We start from the raw sequence: 6,000 nt of genomic DNA on the forward strand, positions 1-6,000 counted from the left end.
CTTATCATTATGTTGTGATATGTGCGTATACGTGTGTATTTGCATATCTGAGCCCGAGTGTTCTATTTTCCATGCCCTGCTTTGTATGTTTTAATCCAAGATACGTGTTCAAGCTTCACTCCATAGCTAAAGAGTAGTCGGTGCCATAATGATGCGCAAGCATCTCCTTATATATCATATCAATAAAAAAAAGAAATGGTTCACGGTTGACTGCGCTCATTTGTGAAGATTACGCACAGGAAGAGAGTGATAACGTTTTTTTAAAAGTTTTCGTCCACGCTAATACAAACGCTACAACATTTGAGTCCGCATGCATAAGTACTGACGTTCCTAAGCGCAGATCAGTTTATCGACTGCCGACGCTCTCTCCACCGCTATGCGTGTTCAGTGTGTATTGGTGTAGTTTTACTTTTTCTTTCAAGAGAGGGTCGCCCAAATAAGGAGTTTAACCTTGAATTTGGCGACTGCTCTTTTCGTCATTATTATGACTACGCGACAATAAATTTACGAAGGTAAATATTTTAAAAATCAGACAAGCAGGCTAAACCCCACACATTCTCGTGGTCCACTTTCGACACGATATAGCATTAAATAGCTCGTTTCGCCGAAATAAGTGACGGTTTTCTGGACATTTCAGAAAATAAGACAAAAACGAGAGTTATATGCGGGAAGTACTATCCCTTCAAAAATTGAGCACTGGACATGGCTCTGAGGAGCATACCCAGCTGTCCCTCACGTGACTACAACAGTAGTGTCGATGATGTGAACAGAAGAAACATTTTTGCACTCTTACGTCCTACCATTGAGCTTCAGTTATTACAAAGCGAGCTAGGAAAATAGGAGGTAAGCATACAGAAGAAAAAAAGGATGTTAAAAAATGAGTTGATACGCGGCGTATGCTATCATCTTGGTAGGACGCAACAGTACCATCGTTTTTACTCGAAGTACCACACTTTTAGAAACATGAACATGTTTATAGGGTGGCTGCATTTCTTTCCTGTTTCAATCAACCACTCACTAATGGCTGCATACAGATGCAGCTTGGATGGGGTTCCGTTCCCAAACGAGCAGCTGAGTACGCTGAGCTTCTTCAGTTTCTACAGGTTGTTTTCTGTCACTTTCATTTATTGAATTATTGATTTTTTCTCTTCTTGTAATTCTCACTGCATCTGGGCTATAAAATGCCCCTCGGCTGATGAGTCTTCTAGGGCTCGGGTCAGGTTATAAACTTTACACAGAGTTGTCTTGAATGCTTGTTTCGCTAGCAGCGTCTACCCCTGCCTATCCCGTCATCCACGATTGCACTTTATCCAGAAGAGCGAAAGCAATGGTACTTTTCTGTCGAAAAGCTTGATTTATTCTTACAGACGTACCGCTGCTTGCTAACAATAACCTTCCATTGCCGTTCTAACGTCATTTCCATCGTCATGTTTTATTTCACACACGAGACGCAGAACAACCAGTATTAAGCATGCCAGGCTAATGGCTTGCTCCTCACGCACTGCATTTATTTATACCGTTGAGAAAATAACGCCTGTTTCAGCTTTTCCTCTCTTATCCGGGCAACCACGCTCAATTTGATTGATTTGTGGGGTTTAACGTCCCAAAAAACCATGCTCAATTTCATCGTAATGTTTTCGGCCTGTAAGGCAAACAAATGAGTAGTTTGTTAACGATGAGAGTTAAGTTTTGAGAGAGCTTATAAAGGCGCAGTCGCTACAATTGCGGCTTGAAACTTAGTGACATCGAGAAACAACAGCCCAAGAGGAGAGCTTACAAGCTTCACCTAACGATTTGATTACAAGTTTTAAGACGTTTTGTGCTGATTCCGCTTTGTAACCTGGTTTTCAAGATGTTCGGGCAAATTTGAGTGCGAATCACTCACTGTATTCATACAATTTAGTGATTTGTAATCCGTATTCGCTCGCGGGCTTCTGTCTAAGGAGTATTCGCAATCAATTCAGAATAAAATAACGACGGCCTATACCATAAGAATACAAAAATCATGTTGACACAGCGAGCAAACTATAGTGACGTTAGCCCCACCGCGTTGGTCTAGTAGCTAAGGCACTTGGCGGCTGACCCGCAGGGGGCGGGATTGAATCCCGGCTGTGGCGGCTGTATTTTTTACGGAGGCGAAAATGCTGTAGGCCCGCGTGCTCAGATTTAGGTGCGCGTTAATCACCCCAGGTGGTCGAAATTTCCGGAGCCCTTCACTACCGCGTCGCTCATAATCATATAGTGGTTTTCGAACGTGACAGCTCACATATCAATAATCAATTAATCAATCAATCAATCAATCAATCAATAGTCGTGTTAGTAATGTAGTTTTATGTATTAAAACGCAGAATAATTCATTGCAAATGCTGTAAGGTGAAACTAGACATACTCAATGAAATTTTAAAAAATTAATTGCCTTTTTTTGTGGTAAAAAATGGCAGCATATCCACGGAGTGAATGATGGAGAGTGGGGCGAAACATCCGTCTGTCCATTTGTTCTAGCTTCCGTCCATCCATGCGTCCGTCTGTGTGACCGTCCGTGCGTTCATTCGCCCGTCCTCGCATGCGTCTGTTCGTGCATCCGCACGTTCATCTGTGCGTCCGTCCCTGCGTTCGTCCATGCGTCCATTCGTCGGTGCAGCCATCCGTGAGTCCGTCGATGCATCTGTGTGTATGTCGGTTCGTCCATCTATTCAACACTCCAAGTAACACCATCTCGCATCTTTTCATCATATATATATATAGTCCTTGGAATTTCCGCCATCCAGCGGACATTCCAAGGACTGAATGAGAGGAGGCACACGCATACTTTCTTACGGCTTGCGCTCCGTGTCAACTTCCCATCTTTAACCACCTCGAGTTCATGGTATATACTAGTTCACTGTATTCATGGCATTGCGGCCCAACGCTTGCTAAACCTTTCTAAAACCAAGAAGGTTACGCCCAGCGGGTATAACGTAGCAACCCTTTCTTGTCAGATAGTGCTTATTGTACATGCTAGTGACTGCTAAGGGGGAATGAGAGACAGGAAAATTCGGCTTTTAGTTAACGCGAACGCTGTGAATTTTTTATTGTTCAACAACGCACAGAAGAAATCTCTCACCGGCACCACCTTAGAGGTCAAAATGTAAGACTGGTTACACACTACGACTACTACTACGACTACAAAGAACGAATGGGTGCCGCTATAAGGGGCTTCGCCTTAAAAAAACTAATAAATAACAAAGGAATCCAATAACGTTTCGATCAATTTCTCAGTTGCATGCGGTTAGTAGTACCATGCGTTTTTGTACAGTAGCAAGTGATAGTGCGAGTATAATTTTGCCTTCACGTTGCTTAACGTTGGTGTATTAGGTGGTTTTTTTTAAAGATTTAAGGCACCTTTGTGCCATGCGCATTGTTTCGTTCTTTTATTCTTAATTTGACATCGTTACTCTTTCCACTTTTCTGCTGCACACGAAATACAGACACCCAGCTACTGTATTATGACAATCGATCAACTTATATTTCTGCAAGTCACACCAGAAGACGAATAGGTCACGTCATCAAGGAACCCTGCCTTCGCAAGTATCAGCGCAAACAATCGCCTGCAGGATCAATTGCTGCCAAAATTTTAAGATGTCACAAAATATTTTCCTTTTGGGTAGTTGTGAGACGCGAGTGGCATTTAGTTTCTTTTTTTCTCGCTTTTTCTTCTTCGTCTTTTTTTCTCACCGCTGTAATTTTCCCCTTATTTGTTTTTTTTACTAGAATTGAATTCATAAAACTAGCTTTTCTTTAACGCAGAGGCAGTGAGAGGAAAAAAAAAGAACTTTATTCACGGCACAACGACTTTGCCGCAGCTAGTGGGCCTGTCTACATGCGCAGAGGGGTTCTCGTTAAAACTCTCCTTTTCCTCTTTTCCAGCAAGCTGAATCTGTTCATGCTCTCTTGAACGTCTTCTCCAAGGCCACTTGGGCAACGCTGCCATTCGTTAAATTTAAATATTTTTAAATGTTGCTCGCGTCTTGTGAAGAGGACTAAGAAAAGCTGACTGATTTGTAAGTAAGGCGAAACTCGGTCAGAAGAAGTAAAACTAAAGTTTTCTTTAATCACACGAGCCGCACTAAGACAGACATGCACGAACGTGAACAATAAATCTGCAAAAACTGTGTTTTTTCCCAACAGAAATATGCACATAATGAGAAAACAATTATTCAAGAATATCAGAACTCGTTCAATAATTGATACTATAGACGAGTAGGTTGTGTCGTACTTGGCTGAATCATGTATTTTATGTCAGCCAATATAATTTATTTCACATCTGGAGTACCAAACAAGGCCGAAGTTCAGGGGAAGATAGAGACGTGAAGCCACGAGAAACAGGTAAGCTGCAATTGCCGCTGGAGAAATGTGTTTCTGAAAGCTGACTTGTTTTCGGCAAGGCGAGATTGTTCAAGGCGGAACATTTTTTGCTTAAGAAAGAAATGCCCACATTTCACAACGTTGGCTCCGGTGCATTCCCTGTTCAACTATTTTTCGAAGTACCAGTGGGTTTATTACGTTTATTTTATTGACGCTATTAGAAAAAGAGGCCCGCAGTGTTTCAAGCTGGCTGTAGGCCTTTCCATGAACAACAAGAATGCTACACTTGCTTCACAACGCTTGACCAATATGCCAAAAGTGAAGTATGAACAAACTCTGTAGCCGATTCAATACGCGTTCAAACATTTCATGAAACATTTACTGTGTGAGCAGCAAGTAGGCTCTCGTCCTTACAAATTGGTCTACTTTGTGATTCTGTCAGTCCAGTCAGCCTTGCAGAAAACTGAGTTCACTGATGCACTCATGCAAAATTAATACCTAACGGATTAAAGAACTTGTGCTCACCCATTTTCAGTACGAATACTCGAAGGCCTTGGCAGAACAAAAAATCACCTCCGAGCCGCGCAATCACCTCCGAACACACCTCCGAGCCGCGCAATACATGTGATGCCACGACTTTGCCATCTTCGTCTCGTGCATGTTTTGCCTGATTCACCAAGCCTACTGCGGCTTCCGTTCACTGCACGCCACTTCCCATGTCTTATCTTTGCCGTATTCATGCTTGGCACGCCAACCGAGCGTGGCAGCTGAGCGCGATCCAACTTAAGGTATATGTAAACTGGTAGCGTAACTTCCAGAGAAGCCCATATATCTAGCAGTTACCGGCTCACCACCATCGCCATCTACGTGTAGAGAAGACAACTAACAATAACAAAATGAAATATGACGTCACAACCAGAAGCGGTAGAAATGTCGTGCCTTTTCCCTGCATGGCACGAAATTGAGAGCTTTTTTAATTGCTGACCATTTACTAACCTTTATATTTACATGATTTTATTGCGCCTCATGGTTCGCTAATTGCGTGTACGAAAAAAAACAGGAAGGCGGACCGGAAAGATTAAGGAAACAAAGTTGTTTTATTATTAACCAAATAGAGTACTTGCAATATACACCGAAAACTTCACGAAAGGAATTCTTACAGAACGTTTCATGAGCCCAATAGCATAATAGTTCAAAAATTTATTTTGCCCAAATGTGGAAAACACTGCAGCGAGACAGCAGCCTTCAGAATAATTCTTTGGCAACCGTTGAGTGCGTGCAGTGTCTTGGTGCTAAGAGTGTATAATTCACCGTCACCAAAGGCGAGGGCACGCCGGTCGGGAGCCGGTGAAGACAATAGGTATAGTCACAGGAGTGGCGATCTACACATTCTGTGACCAAGTTCAACTCCGGAATGTCACGCTGGAGAGCAGCATATCGGGAATCAAAGTACGAAAGGCACGCACGAAAGCCCCACGCAATAGTGAACGTTGCCTCGTTGACCCGGCAGTGCGCAAAACAAGTCCGAATAACAGATTGTCTGTATGCACCCTCATATACACCCCCATTCAGGACACTCCACCGAAAAATCAGGCAATCCACCATTTCAAGTGCCAGCTAAAACCTAAAGATAATGTGTAGTTTACTTTGACACAT

At 42.7% G+C, this 6,000-nt stretch overlaps 1 long non-coding RNA gene across 1 annotated transcript in view; it reads right to left on the reverse strand.

Moving 5' to 3' along the window:
• The window catches only part of LOC142786546 (uncharacterized), a 40,467-nt gene extending 35,341 nt beyond the window's left edge, over positions 1 to 5,126 (reverse strand). The window contains exon 1 of the long non-coding RNA XR_012889085.1: positions 4,870 to 5,126. This is a non-coding gene — a long non-coding RNA (uncharacterized LOC142786546). The remainder of the gene's footprint in view (positions 1 to 4,869) is intronic.
• Between the last annotated feature and the right edge of the window lie 874 nt (positions 5,127 to 6,000).

The sequence above is a fragment of the Rhipicephalus microplus genome, unplaced genomic scaffold, assembly GCF_043290135.1.
Source record: "Rhipicephalus microplus isolate Deutch F79 unplaced genomic scaffold, USDA_Rmic scaffold_25, whole genome shotgun sequence".
Taxonomy (NCBI): Eukaryota; Metazoa; Arthropoda; class Arachnida; order Ixodida; family Ixodidae; genus Rhipicephalus; species Rhipicephalus microplus.